Source organism: Mycetomoellerius zeteki, unplaced genomic scaffold (genome assembly GCF_001594055.1).
Source record: "Mycetomoellerius zeteki isolate Tzet28-1 unplaced genomic scaffold, Tzet1.0 scaffold243, whole genome shotgun sequence".
Classification (NCBI taxonomy): domain Eukaryota; kingdom Metazoa; phylum Arthropoda; class Insecta; order Hymenoptera; family Formicidae; genus Mycetomoellerius; species Mycetomoellerius zeteki.
Window position 1 is genome coordinate 356,219 of NW_017257220.1, and position 14,395 is coordinate 370,613.

At 36.0% G+C, this 14,395-nt stretch overlaps 1 protein-coding gene across 3 annotated transcripts in view; it reads right to left on the reverse strand.

Annotated features, from left to right (window-relative positions):
* Positions 1–14,395, reverse strand: part of Antp (homeobox protein H90) — a 105,756-nt gene that overhangs the window by 18,528 nt on the left and 72,833 nt on the right. The window contains exon 1 of one of the 3 annotated variants that reach the window (XM_018449336.1): positions 8,075–8,176. The exons of the other annotated variants lie outside the window; for them this stretch is intronic. The gene's annotated coding sequence lies outside the window, so the exon portion shown is untranslated. Of the gene's footprint in view, positions 1–8,074; positions 8,177–14,395 lie in introns of those variants that run through there. 3 annotated transcript variants of the gene reach the window in all.

Sequence of the window (14,395 nt, forward strand, 5' to 3'; positions counted from 1 at the left end):
TATAGCAGTAATAATCATAATTATAGTAATATATAATTATAGTTACAAATACCAAACATTTTTCTCTCTGTGCAAGATGTACATGCAAGTATATGTTAAATAATTTCTTCGTGAATATACATATATACAAACAAAATAACGCAAACGTTTCGACCTTATATTAGGTCATCTTCAGTGCTTATATAAATTTTTTTAATTATGTATATTCGCTGGTATATTTTCAATATAAAAATTAAAAATCAACTTAGTTTATAAAAATGTTCCATTATCGTATTAATCCTATCAAAATTGGAATAAAATTCAGCATATCTTGTTAGCTTCTATAGCGGATCTATTTTAATTTGATTTTGTTCGGATAGCCAATAAATTATTTATAAATGTTTATAATTAAAACTAATACTTCTCTCAACATTTCCCTTACAAAATTATTGACATAATTCGTCGAAGAATCCATAAGTAAAAGAGACTTAGGAAAATCTTCGACATATATCCCCGTATCGATAATATTAAACTATTAATCAATTAATCATATTAAATAATTCATAACGAAAATATCTGCTTATTTCTTGTATTGTTATTTATCAATTAATAGTATGTCAAGAAACGATGTAAAAATCAATAAATCGGAATACTGTTAAACGCTGGAATATGGAAACACGACTAATATTAAAAGCACTTCTACAATTTTGTGTAGCCTTTTCTCATGAAATTCTCGACATCCTCTACGGCTCTACGGTTTTCTACTAGCCTCCAAGAGTTTCAATTCACCTGAACAATTTTTGCCGATAGGTGTGGAAAATACCAAGGGAGTTCTATTATACAATTTCGCAACTTTCACATCTTTTAGTATTCAAAAGTTTTTTGTCCGTTTACTGGAATTCGGGAGATTCAGCTTTCTCTTTTGAGTCAAGGTTCGGTAAGTCCGTCTAAAAGGGACAATGGTCAGTTCTTGCGTAAAACTGTCTGAAAATAGGCGAAATATCTTCTATTTCTGAGATCACCTCCTTTTTTTATGCAAAACAGAATTTCTAATATTACCGTTTTGAATGCAGACGCACCAAAAAATCACGTGTAATTTTGGGATCAGCAAAAATTAATTACTCGCCTTTCTTGCGACACGCTTTTTACAAATTAAAGATGATATCGTTAACGGTTCTATGACTCGCTAAATGGGAACAGATTGTTATTCCAAGTGTCATTTTACAGCCTGCAAATGTTCTTGATTTGAGGTGCCATGAGTCAGAAGTTGAGGGTTAATCACTCCAGATTTCACTTAATTAACGGTAGGTCTAACACAGGTTGAATTATCTCGTAACCAGATGCTATCGTAAAGTGGTAAAAGTTTTTTAAAAGAACTTCGTAAAAGTTTCGCCGGGTGAAATGTACGTAGATAATCATATGTCCATATGACGGAACTAAATTAAATTTCCAAGTGAAATGTTACGCGTATAATCTCGCATGTAATACGAACAATATTTAGTCTAATATCAATTGTGAATGCATTATAAACATATTTTAGAACTATTATGCGCTATGATTTTAATATACTGAATTATTAAAATAATGTGTTATTGAGTGAAATAATAAATTATTGAAATATTTATCTATATATAGCTTGACTCACTTCGAGCTTTTAAACGAAAACTGAAGAAGGCTATATATCTTCAATTTAAAAAATTAGATACTTATTCGAAATTGAATATACTTTTCCAGTTATCCCTTGAGTTATCCTAATAGATCAATAAATTAATCATTCTGAATATAAAAAGATGTACAGTAAATATATATAATAATTATTTCTTTAATGTCATAAAACAATATCTGTAACCGATCGTTAGTTTATTTTATAACATGGATTATTTTCATTTATCGCGACACTATACTTTTCCCTGATTTAAATTAGATAATCAAGATTCATGATGCAAACTAGTTACTTTACGGAGAGACAACATGGGAAAAGTAGACGCACGGATAATTTATAATTTACGCGTATGTGGGTGACCGATGAGACGAGAGCTGCACGTGACTACATAACACCAAGGGAACCCTTTATTATAACACGGCTTTAAAGTTTATATATATTGTATGTATATAAATTAAGATAAGATAACAAAGAGCCTGTAATGGACATAGAAAAATCTAATAATTTTCAATTAATCATTATATATTTAATGATTCATAATCATTAAATATAATCTTTGACAATATAAATTATCCTATCGATATAAAATAGCAGTACATATACATACATATACACATAAACTGGGTGTGCCTTTATGCACAATAGCGACAGCGAACTCGAAATTACGAAGCCGTGCCTTTATTTCGTCGCAAGCGCGAAGGGGTATCTATAAGGCCGCCGAGACACAGCGGAGAGTACAAAGTTTTGACGTCACCCTATAAATCAACCAACACACTCGCACGTTCAAGACGTTGGCGAACACATCCTGGGTTGAAGTTTTGTTCACCGTATGTCTCCTCTGCTCTCAACACAGATAACTTGTATATGGCGCATCAGAAATTTCGGTAACGCCTTGTACATCCTTTAAATCTCATTCACACCAAAAACTATTAGAACATCGTTTAAAGTACCTATTGTGTTGAACGACCAACATTTATTAAGGGATTGTGATCACTTATCCGTATGGTGAAACATCTTACACACGTATAATAGTAGTCGAAGTGAAATACATGTAGAAAATGAGAATGGAAATAAAATATTATAACTTTAATAAATAGTTAACTATTTTTTCTTCTTGTATAATAAAATACATCAAAGTGTTTATTTCTTAGGATAATTTATGATTCAGAATTGAGAGGAACATTGAGTTAAAATGACACGCACAAATATGCGAACTTAGAATATGAAATGATGAGTACAGAAATAAACTATGTGGCATGTATACAGCTACAACGTTAGTATGTCAAAATAAACAGTGAAACGGGAGTTGACCGAGTCTACTGAAAAATTTTGGCATCGTCGGCCACGACACTCGACGCTGTCGGCACAACTTTGAAATTATCTCGATGTAATTTATATTACGGCTGCGAGCCGAGAAAATACGCGACGTATTTTCGAATTAAAATCGTCGGCGCGGCAACGAATCGGAATTAATGAACTTTGAGGGAAAAATTAGCTGAAACAACTTTTATTTATTTCTGTGAGTTATTTGAATCGAAATTTATTAATTAAAATTTATTCTCGCGATACACATATAAAAAATTTTGTATGAAAAAGTTTCAAAATTTAAATTACACTGTTAAATCTATAGTGTCAAATTTAACCTAACGTGAGTCGCTACTGCTCCTACTAAATATATAGTTATTTTTTACCAAAACGATAGTTAAATATGACATTATATCGTGTCAATTTGATACTATACAGTGTCAACTTGACACTGTATAGTATCAAATATAACCATTGTTTTAGTATAAAATAACGATATGGTTGAGTAGGAGCAGTGGCGACTCACGTTAAGTTAAATTTGACACTATAGATTTAACAGTGTAGAAAGTAACAATGATAAAACTTTAAAGATATCGCTGCAATGAGGTAATAATAATGATTTCTCACATAAAAATGATTTCTCACGTAAATAAAGTAAAAAAATGTAATAAGAAAAATGATAAGATTAATTATAAAACCATTTGATACAGATTACATTAGTTTATAAGTCCATGTAAACTATAACGCTATAATTATTACAATATCATACAGATATAGCGATATGATAATAACAATCATTACAAGCAAAATATTTAAGCTTTCATGTACCTACTTTCGACCTTGTAATGTGCACATTTCTCGCGATAAGATAAAAATAGAAGTGCATAAATATTATACAATTAGGAAATAAGAAGCCGACTCTTATCATAAATCTTGATCACATATAGATACCGCGCATCCGCATAGAAAGCATAATCAGTCTGTTTCGGAATTACGCCGTAGATCTTCATAAACGTATAATTACTGATGATAATGGTCGGCTGTTAGTAAGCACTCACAATTATCATAGAGGATTAGAACCATGTCTATGTATTAATAATAATAAATTATATTAATAATAATTAATAAATAATAATAAATTAATAATAATAAATGTACCAATAATAAACTCGATAACTTTCTTATATGCAATTCATGAAATCACAACGCCATATATACATTACTGTTCCTACATGATCTATATAATTATTATCTATATTAATTATTGAATCTATATTAATTATTGAAAAAATACTATTCGCTCATTTGATAAACAGAGATATAAAACTAAAGATCGGTATACAGTATTAACTATCTATATATTTATATGAATGGACATCTCGTAACTTGTGAGTAAAAATTCGCTACGATTGTTGGGAGAAACTGTTATGGAGAACGCCTTGAAAGGCGGAAATTGCAGCTGCTCTTACCTCACACGGTCGATGTCTCGAACGCAAAAATCAAACGGCAGGCAAAGAAAAACAAGCAAGGAGAAAGAAAGAGAAAAAGAAGGCATCGGGGTGGGGTGACCGTCCTAAGAGGGTGAGATCGAGGATTTGGCCGGAGGTGTAGAGGGACCGGCGGTACGGACATGGTATTGGATGCTATCGGGGACGGAGGCCCGCGGTAGGGGTAGTTTGACAAGTTGACAAGAGCACAAAGGCCGTGGCAGACACCCTCGAGCGAACGGCAAGAAAGGTAGGGGCAAATGCACGGAGAGTGGGCAGGATAGAGCGATGGGTGGTAGGGAGCGTCGCGACGCTCAGCAGCGACGGAGGATTGCCGGATGGCGGGGTGCCTGAAAGCCCGGTAGATCCGACGCTGCGAACAAAGGGTGGCTCACCCCATTGGAGTCCCGGAGTTTGGGAACGAGATTGCCTATACCGATTTACTCGGAGTCGCGAAGATGCGCACGCGATATATGTGCGCCGTATGCGTGTGTGGGCGAGAGTTCGGGTCTACTTGGTCGATCCAGTAGATACGCCGCGGGCCTAATATCGAAAGTTAAGGGCGAAGCTAAAGCTCGTGCTTAATTAAATCGGAAGACCGTGGGAGATAATCGCTGCTCCCTGAGCGGCGAAGGTCAATATACGTGATGCTGGGCAATTTGATTTTCGCACGGCAATTGAAAATAAACGGTAATTTATAAATGTGCACAACCAATCTTGTAATTAAGTGGATCTAATCACAATCAACATCAATAAATAATTTATAAATTATTTCTTATAGACTGTTCAAAATATTAAAAATTCTTTTAAGAGCTTAAGGTTATTTGTGACTTATTCTTAAATGTTTCTACTCGCTTGAACAAAATTTTTGTGATGTTTTAAAAATATCTTATTTAGAAATAACATGCAACTTGCAGACTTATTTCATATCTCTGATGCGATTGCACAGAACACCATCCTCGCCTCGAGCTTTAAAAAGAAACGGGAAGCGAAAAGAATACGGTTCGCGCCCGTGAAAGCGCTGACAATTTTTCACAATGGAATGCTGTACGGCGTGCCGATAACCGTTCAAAGGGTAATAAATATCTTCGCTAACCACCTTCTATAAGGCAGCCTCCGCAAAAGCGTTCCATTCATACCGCAGTATAACGTTAGCGTGGGCACCGTCTCTTCCCGTTTCCATACCCCCTTCATCATCGCGCCTCGGCCCACATTGATACACATATCGACTCCCTTATGGTTTACGAGCCGCCGCTGTGATTTATCACGCTTGAAAATACCGCACGGCGTCATTAGAAACATCATTCGTATCGCGTAACGTCTATCATTCTGCACCCGAAGTTATTCAATGATCCACGTGTCACTCCCTTCGACCCTTTCATCCCAACATGGTTAATTCACGTTATTGATGTATGTATTTTTGCAAAAACTTCGAGAGAAGAGCAAAGTTCAAAAAACACGAAAAAAAATTGGAAGATACGCTCTCTAGAGTAATATTATTTCTAAAAATAAGAGTTATTTTAAAATATATAACATTAACTCGCATATGTTTTCTATTAATTAAAGATTATTTAAACTAACAAATAAATAAAAATTTATATTTATGCAGAAGTATACTTTACACATTATCAGAGCTTATGGAATTTATTTTAATAATTTATAATGTAATTGTGCATTTAATTGCATTTTAATTGACATAAAATTAGTTTTAGAATTGCAAAAAGATATTCATTTCAGCGTTTAGTTTATGTGATACTAGCAATATTTTTATATTAAAAGCAACATTATTGTATATTAAAATTACAGAATATATGATGAACGATATATTGTAAGCAAATATAGTTATAGAACAACACAGTAGAACCGTTTTAAACCGTATGATACCAACGCGTCCGTCCGTATAGGATTACCCCTTTTGCTTTCTGCTCTTCTTCACGCTTGTACCAAGCTTCTCTTTTACACTACATGTCGCTAACCTCATACCTGCGCAGCCAGTAAATCAGAAACGCAGCGAAGCGTCTTTCGTTCCCGTCGCGTCGCGGTGCCGCGAATCATCCCTCTATACTATAGCGTTTTATACTCGCTATCTGAAAAGGTAGACAGGCTAAATATATGGAACTTAATTCAGAAAAAGAAATAACATCCTGACACATTTTCCAAACGCGTAAAAATAGAAACTATCTAAATTAAATACGCGGCTTGGCATTTTATTCATTTGACATGAATTTGAATTAAAAAGTCAAGAGAATATTTTTCCTAAAAAAAAAATATAAAAAGGAAATATAATAAATTAAAGATTAAGTTTTTTAAAATGCGTAAAGAGCATCAAATTGTTAAATTGCTAGTCAATTTAACTCGTGATATTATTGCGGTAGTTTAGTAGAGTTTGCACTTCAAAACCGAAAAATCATTTCAGCACGCATTTTAAAGGACTACATACGTAGTATACATATAATTCTCTCTCACACGGAATTATACAAACACTTAAGATCCAGCTAAACCGTTTAAGGCATTTAGTTCTATAGGTTGTGTTTTTTACAATAATATTTACTATTAAATATAATAAATTAAATTATATCCGTGATTGGGTTAATAAAAATTAATATAAAAATAAAACAAATTTTATAAATTCAAATAAAAATAGTTTGCACACCATATTCATAGGCATTCACATTGGCATCACATATAAGAAAACTGATATAGAAAAGAAAATAATCCTGTTACTTAATTCCTCGTAATCGTGTATAAATCTTTCTTATTATAATGGAAAATGATTATCTACGATAAGAGATTAATCCTTTGTCGGTGACCTTTGTCAAATCGAAGGATTCGTAGCTCATTAAATATTCCTAGAGTCCTAATATCATATCGAAATGTCTCATATTTCTGTATATGTATATACATATATATGTGTGTGTGTGTGTGTGTGTGTGTGTGTGTGTGTGTGTGTATAAATAGATAAAATTATAAATCAGTTATAATAATAGTCATTTAGCGAAACACTTAAAATTTTTCAATCAATGATTTTGTTTATAACAGAATCGAGAGCACCTAGCACCATGTTTTATCGTTTGATCGCCATCGTGTTCCCTGATAGAACGATGAGAGAATTGCGTGCGTGACGAAACGAAAAACCGGAAAGTCAGACCAGGTCGACTATTATACGAGATGACTCTCTTATCTCTTCAGGTAACCGAGTGACCTGTCATGCTCTTCCTACCGAGTTGCCTGTGCGTTCTCCCGCCTCCACTAACAAAATCGGTTTCCGGATCTGAAGCATTCGGAGTTTAAGATTGTAATCCATGATAATACGGGGGCATCGCATTTAGTGGGACATTTATTTTCACGTTCCAAATGCTGTAAGTTAACTCCCCTAAATGTGACTATATAACTGTAAGGTGACTACGTACGGGAGCTTCTTTGAGAGATTCGAAGGTTGAATAATTGCAAATTGGAGTGCCAGGAGTGGTCCATTGAGCACTACATTGACTGATCGATAAACTACTTGTAACAGTCAATCTTCCAATTGTTGAAGAACGATCAGAGCTTATTAAACAGTCAAGTAGTCGTGGTTAAGTGGACTTTTGTAGCTTCGCGATCTTTCACAAACAACTCAGTATAACGCATGAAGCAAACATACCTTTCTCCACATGATCCGTCTTCGCATCGACTTCCCGCAGCTAAGATCGTCGATTCACGCGTCTGCGACTTACGCACACCATCACTTCCCGATGCATACTCCCGCGCGCGCAGCAAGTCTCTCCCCGCGCCAGCTATCAGCTAATTAACATTACTGGCAGCACGAGTAACAAGCAGACCGGCAATTACGAGCACCGGACGCGATCGTTGCGACGTCCTTATCGGTTCCACGTCGTTGTCAACCGCGAAAAACCGACTGTCGGCAGACTGTGCAAACGGTGCCAATTACGTGTACACAGGTGTCAATTTGTCGGTGTCTTTCGTCACGCTTTCGTATTGTGAGCAACGCAACTGAAGAATCTCTGAGTAAGAATCGCCGAGTGAATTTCGCGCCAGCATTTAGGTGATTCACATCGCGGTGCAGCCGCGTGACGACGATAATTAGTCTTAGTGCACAAGCTGATATAACGGACCGACTACGCGGCGTATTCTGGAACGACTTGATTGCCGACCGAAATCCAGGAAGTATACGAGTTTCTAATAAAACGCTTATCTGTCACGATCTTCTCGCGATGCTGATTTAAAATGAGCAATTGTGGACTGAATGCAATCGATTTAACGATTCATAACTCTCAGAGATACATACAGTTTGCTGGACGAGAAGAAACATTCCTGTTTAAGTGATCTTCTCCGAAATAATCAGTTAACGTCCATTCCTTTACCCATACAGTGCATATTATCAAACAGTTATGTTTTCGAAAATATAAAATTCCTCGTGCGGTTATAATTCAGATCAGGAGAATTTCCTAATGATTTAAAATGTAAATCACTTTGCATCCGTGACAACTACACAAACACGCCTATTTCACTGTTTAAACACGTTTGACTTCACATTCGCGCTCCACGGCGCAACAATCGTACTGTTCAAATTTGGCGCGTTCTCTCCTTTCGCTTCTCTTCCACGTGCAAATTTATTTGTGTTGCGTGATTTGCAAAATCAACGATAATGGATCTTTCATATACGTATACGTGCAAAAAAAAGAAGGTTACCGTCATATCCAATTGCACTTTTTTCGATGCGATAACAATTGCGATTTCCGAAGAACTTTCACCGCGTTGACTCCGCGAAGACTTGGCGCTCTCGATCGTTGCGACAGATGACAACGAAACGCACGTCTCGAATGCTCGCGTACACACGATGCGGCCCGCACGAGTCGGCGTGTGTCAGGGCCTTCGACTCCGTAGAAGCACAGACAGAAACGAAAGACTACACAACGTGACTAACGCGGCATGGAGAAGCGAACAGCAGACGTGAACTATGCGTGTGCGTGTTCACGTGCACGCGTGCCGGGGGGAGGGGAGATGAGAATGGAGGAACCGACAGAGAAGGCGAGAGAGAAAGAGAGAGAGAGAGAGAGAAAAAAGAGGGACAGAACGGCGACGGAACGCCGGGATATCCACCACGCGTTAACCAATTCCGCGAGCATCGCGCGTGCGTGTGCGCGCGTGTACGGACGGACGTGAATGTGTGCAGAGAAGCGTATCCTCCCGTCGAGCGTGGAACGGACGAGAGCGTCGAGCTGTCAGCGCACCCCACCCCGAAAGCCCCTTTGAAACCAACCCCACCCATCGTGACGAAACCCCCGCCTTCCCTCTCCAAACATCGAGGAACTATGTGCCTTGCACGAAAGCGAAAGTAACACGAGCTCGTATCGAACGCTGGAATGGAAATTACGTTAAAGAATTATTGCTATAAATAAAATCCGATTCATAAGCCGTATCGTTCGGCGCTTCTTCTTTACTTTTGTTAGAATTAGAACGTTTATTTTGTTTATTTTACGCGTGAAAAGGAAAATAGGTAATGAAGGAAATGGAAAAGAAAGAGATAAGAGGAAATGTTTGAGAGATACGAAAATACGAGAAATACATACGGACGTCAGAAAACTTGGCTCTCTTTGTTTCCACTAACGTGGACGAATCATAATTCTTACTCACCACAAGCTCGAAATCATCCTCTCTGCGGTATTCTTTCCGCTCTTCTATTTCAGTTTCAGTTTTATCCATTTCCTTTCCCACCACCCCACTTTCGCATCGAAGCGTGAACACTCACCGTATAGCAACCGTAACAAGAAACTCTCCTCTATAGCAACACAAAATCGTTGCTTTCAACTAAAATTACATGCAAATTTTGTAAAAGGGTTTATTAAACTACATAAAATGTTTAAACATTTTTTAAAATCATTTACTTTAACATCAACGCGTAACCAAGTCCCTGCCCTTTGAAACGCAAGAATGTCAGCCAGCGGTCGAAGGGCCGGCTCGACAACAAGGAACAGGTATCATAATGAAATACGTGTGTATGCCTGTGAATGAAGATGAATATGTATGCATCAACACACTCGAATTGAGGGTTTGTCATTGACGACCAATGAAGTCCACCATTGTTTGAGACTGACATCCAGAGGCTGACATTTTGGTGAGCGAGGAACGAAGAATGTGACTTTGCTAACATGGCCGTCACTTTTGACCTTATATGCGAGACATTTACAAAATCAAAACAATTTATCCGTCATGTTAATACTAATCGATTGTAATTAATCTTAATGCAAATTTGTTCGTGTGTGGAAAGATACATATTTAAACAAAAATTAATGAAATCAAATAAATTGTATAATAATGAAAAATTTTAAAAATATTCGGGAATTCGATACTTCAATGAAATGAATTTTGATATTTTTAATAACATATTTCTGCAGACAGAAAATAAGCGTTCAGCCAACTTAATTATACTAAAGATGATTATCGTTTTTAATGCAACAAAATGAAATACTGCGTTTTTCTCATAATTCATTTGTAACATTTATTAATAGAAATCTTTCGAATCGTTCCCAGATTTGTCCGAGATCCTACGAGGGTGGAAATTTTTTTCAAAGAAAATGGAGTTGGCCTGCGTCCGAGCGGCGCGGCGAAGTGATGACTTTATCCAATCGACTCCATTTCTCATCCGCATTCGTTCTCTGCCCGCAGGCTGACCCGCAGTCCCAACCAGGGAAGAGAAGGAACCGGGTGAGGGAGAGAAGCGCCCATGACTTATGATCGCCATTACGGTACCGATAATTATATGCTGCTCCGCAGCCGCTCCCTCCTGTACGTTGTACGAGAGGAACGAGAGAGGTACCGTAGATGATATCCTGCCGACGAACTTCGAACAGCCGACCTCTAACGTAACCGCACGCACATCAACCATACGCTCCTCCTGATTCGTTGATCAACCCGATCGATACGTTCCGGTATTTCAGAAGAGTTGGAAAATAATTGCCCCCTTGATCGAGGGTCGATTGTTAATATGTGCAATCTCTTTGCCACACGTTGGTGAGTTTCTAAAGAAACTTTAGTGTTTTATATATTTTTATAATCGATTTTTAACGATATATATAATCAATAATAATAATTAAATAATTATAGAAGAATGAATGACATTTTTGCAAACTATAAAAATTTCATAGATTGATACTGGAAATAAAATCGATAATAAATTAAAATAAAATTGATTTTAATATTTTAATAAAATGTATATCGTTGTAGTAAATTTAAAAAAATAATGAATTTTATAATCTGATAAAAAATAATTTCAATTGTTCAATCGCTGAGAAATCTGAGAAAGACATAATTTATAATTATTTATGAACACAGAGTAGAAGGACCCTCAATTGTTGGAAACGGTGGTCGTATATCGAGGAAAGGACTTGATAGTATCCTTACAACTCCCTACGGCCTACTTATTACGTTGATTCTCTTACGAAGCACAATCATCTAATGTAAGTAGTTCGATCATTACCGTATCAAATTGGCTAATAAATAATAAATAGAATACACTGGGAATTTCGGATGTTCTACGAAAAGCTTGACTTAAAAAAGCATTTTATTAATAGTTTCATGTCTAATTTCTATGGAAACAATTGAAAATCACTTTCGATATTTTTAAATAATTATTAATAATGATGTTACACATAATGTGTATATAGTATTTTAATATACACATATATATAAATGTATATATTAAATTTAATGTGAGAGAAATAATATTTCCAGTTATATATTAATTTTATGCGTAATAATTTTACACACATATAAATTTTATTAAAAAGAAAAATGCAATGATTTTTTTACGTAGACTGCGTTTCGTTTAAACAACAAATTATATTTCGGTCGCCAATTGAGATCGCGTAACTTATTGAGACATCGGTGTGTTTAATGCGCCGTTACGTCACGCTTCGTGACTTTTGTAGTAACAAATCGGGACGGCATTGTGCCCGTGCATGAGTTTCCACTACGGTACTACAGCCCACATGCATGCGAATGTCATTAGCATAACCAACAAGCTCAACACGGCACCCTGCGCAGGACCCAGACGCGCCGAACACAGAACGTTGTTAGTTACATGTGTAAAGTTCGGGAGGGAGAACTGGAGAAGAGATGTGTGAGGAACGGCAACGAATTCATGAGAACACACCAGGTGTATTCCACCAGTTCTTGATCTTCTGAGCCACGTGCTCTGACATATTCTTAACTCTGAACTATTCACACTTTCGCCGTATTTCTTCGTTTCTCATTTGTATTTTTCAATCTGTTGATATTCTCACATTTTTCTTCTTCTGTACATTCTGCATTTCTCTTGGTTCTTTAATGCAATTGAAGAGGCTCTTATTCCTGTTTATGAATGTAGTAATCGATTTACATGATAATTGTCAAATAATTAAATATCTAATATTATAAATTTAACAATTATCAATTTGTTCAGGCGATTTATATAACTTAATCTCCGTGATGCAATAAAATTTTGCACTTCAATTCTTTACACGGAAAAAAATAACTAATTGTTATAATAGAATAACGCTGTTGGAAATATTTAAAAAGTCATAAATTTTTAACAATTATCAATTTGTTCAGATTTGTACAGCTTACTCTCCGTGATGCAATAAAGTTATATATTTCAATTTTGTGCAAGGAAAAAATAGCTAGGTAATGTTAAAATGGAGTAGTGGTCTTGGATCATGTAGCGGTAATATTTTAATGATAATTCTGCTATTGATGAAAAAATTAAAAATATAATAGAAAGTTATTTTTGTTAATTAGTTTTTTAATTTCTTGCAATATATGTATATATGCAAGTGTAAAACCAGATTCGCTCAAAATTATCAGAGCGCGTTAATCCTAAAATTACTCAAGCTGTACTATTGATTTAATTTAATAACATACTGCAATTTTTTTTTCCATTTACATTATTCACATAAAATTGAGTATGAATGTTAGTAACTAATAGCAAATATATCTTCAATATTTTCATTGTTCTACAACGACGGATAACACTAATAAGTAAGTTCGAGAACTAATTGAGTTTTCCTAGAATAGAGAGATACCATTTTCTAATATAGACAGTTTCTTCGTTCCAGACGGTGCTATTATGTAACGGGAGCGCACATCCCCTTTATTGTTTACGAGCGTGAGCTTCTTAAATTCGTGTTATTTTCGTCCGATGTCGCAAGATGAATGGCGTGCGGGTTTTCTGGCAACAACGGCGTATCCGAGAAGAAACTAGTAGAGTAGAGAAATCGAGAAAGGAGATGAAGCGACTGAAGCAAGGATATGAGGGGAGACTTTATCCTCCGCCTCCTCTCCTCTTCTACCAAGAAAAAGTTAGAAGTTGTTCTTGAAGAACGTCGTTCGAGACGATGAGCGGCACGTCGCTACCATCTCGACCCCCTCTTTTGTTCCCACTGTCTTCTCTTTTTTTCCGCGCGTTCCACGCGACGCCTTCGGGGCGCCGTGTCTTGTTATCCGCGTGATGTATGGTGCACTAATTGCACTACGGAGAATAGCGACCGAGTTGCGACGAAATCGATCACATAACTATCGCGCACACTTGCTTACAACGATCAAAATTTGCTAGAAAATTATTTCGTAAATCGCATTTAATATGGATGTTTATAATAACAGACCGATGAACTAACAATTTGATTAATTTTTTCATCCAAATTCACTAAATTCTCTAAAATCATTGGAATGACATCTAACTTTAAAGAGTGAAACCTCACTCTTAAAAATTGATAATTGAGCCACTTTTTTTCAATGCTGGTTCAATTGTCATTCTTTAGCATTAAATTTTACTTCGAAGATTTTAGAGTGTTTATATTTGAAATGAAATTTGTTATACAAATAATAATTTTTTTTAATTTAAAATGTTCCTTCTATAAATTGTCAGGAATGTTGACAACCTCCGCCGCTATGGTTTTGGTTTTGCGTCCGGCAAAACGAGATCCCC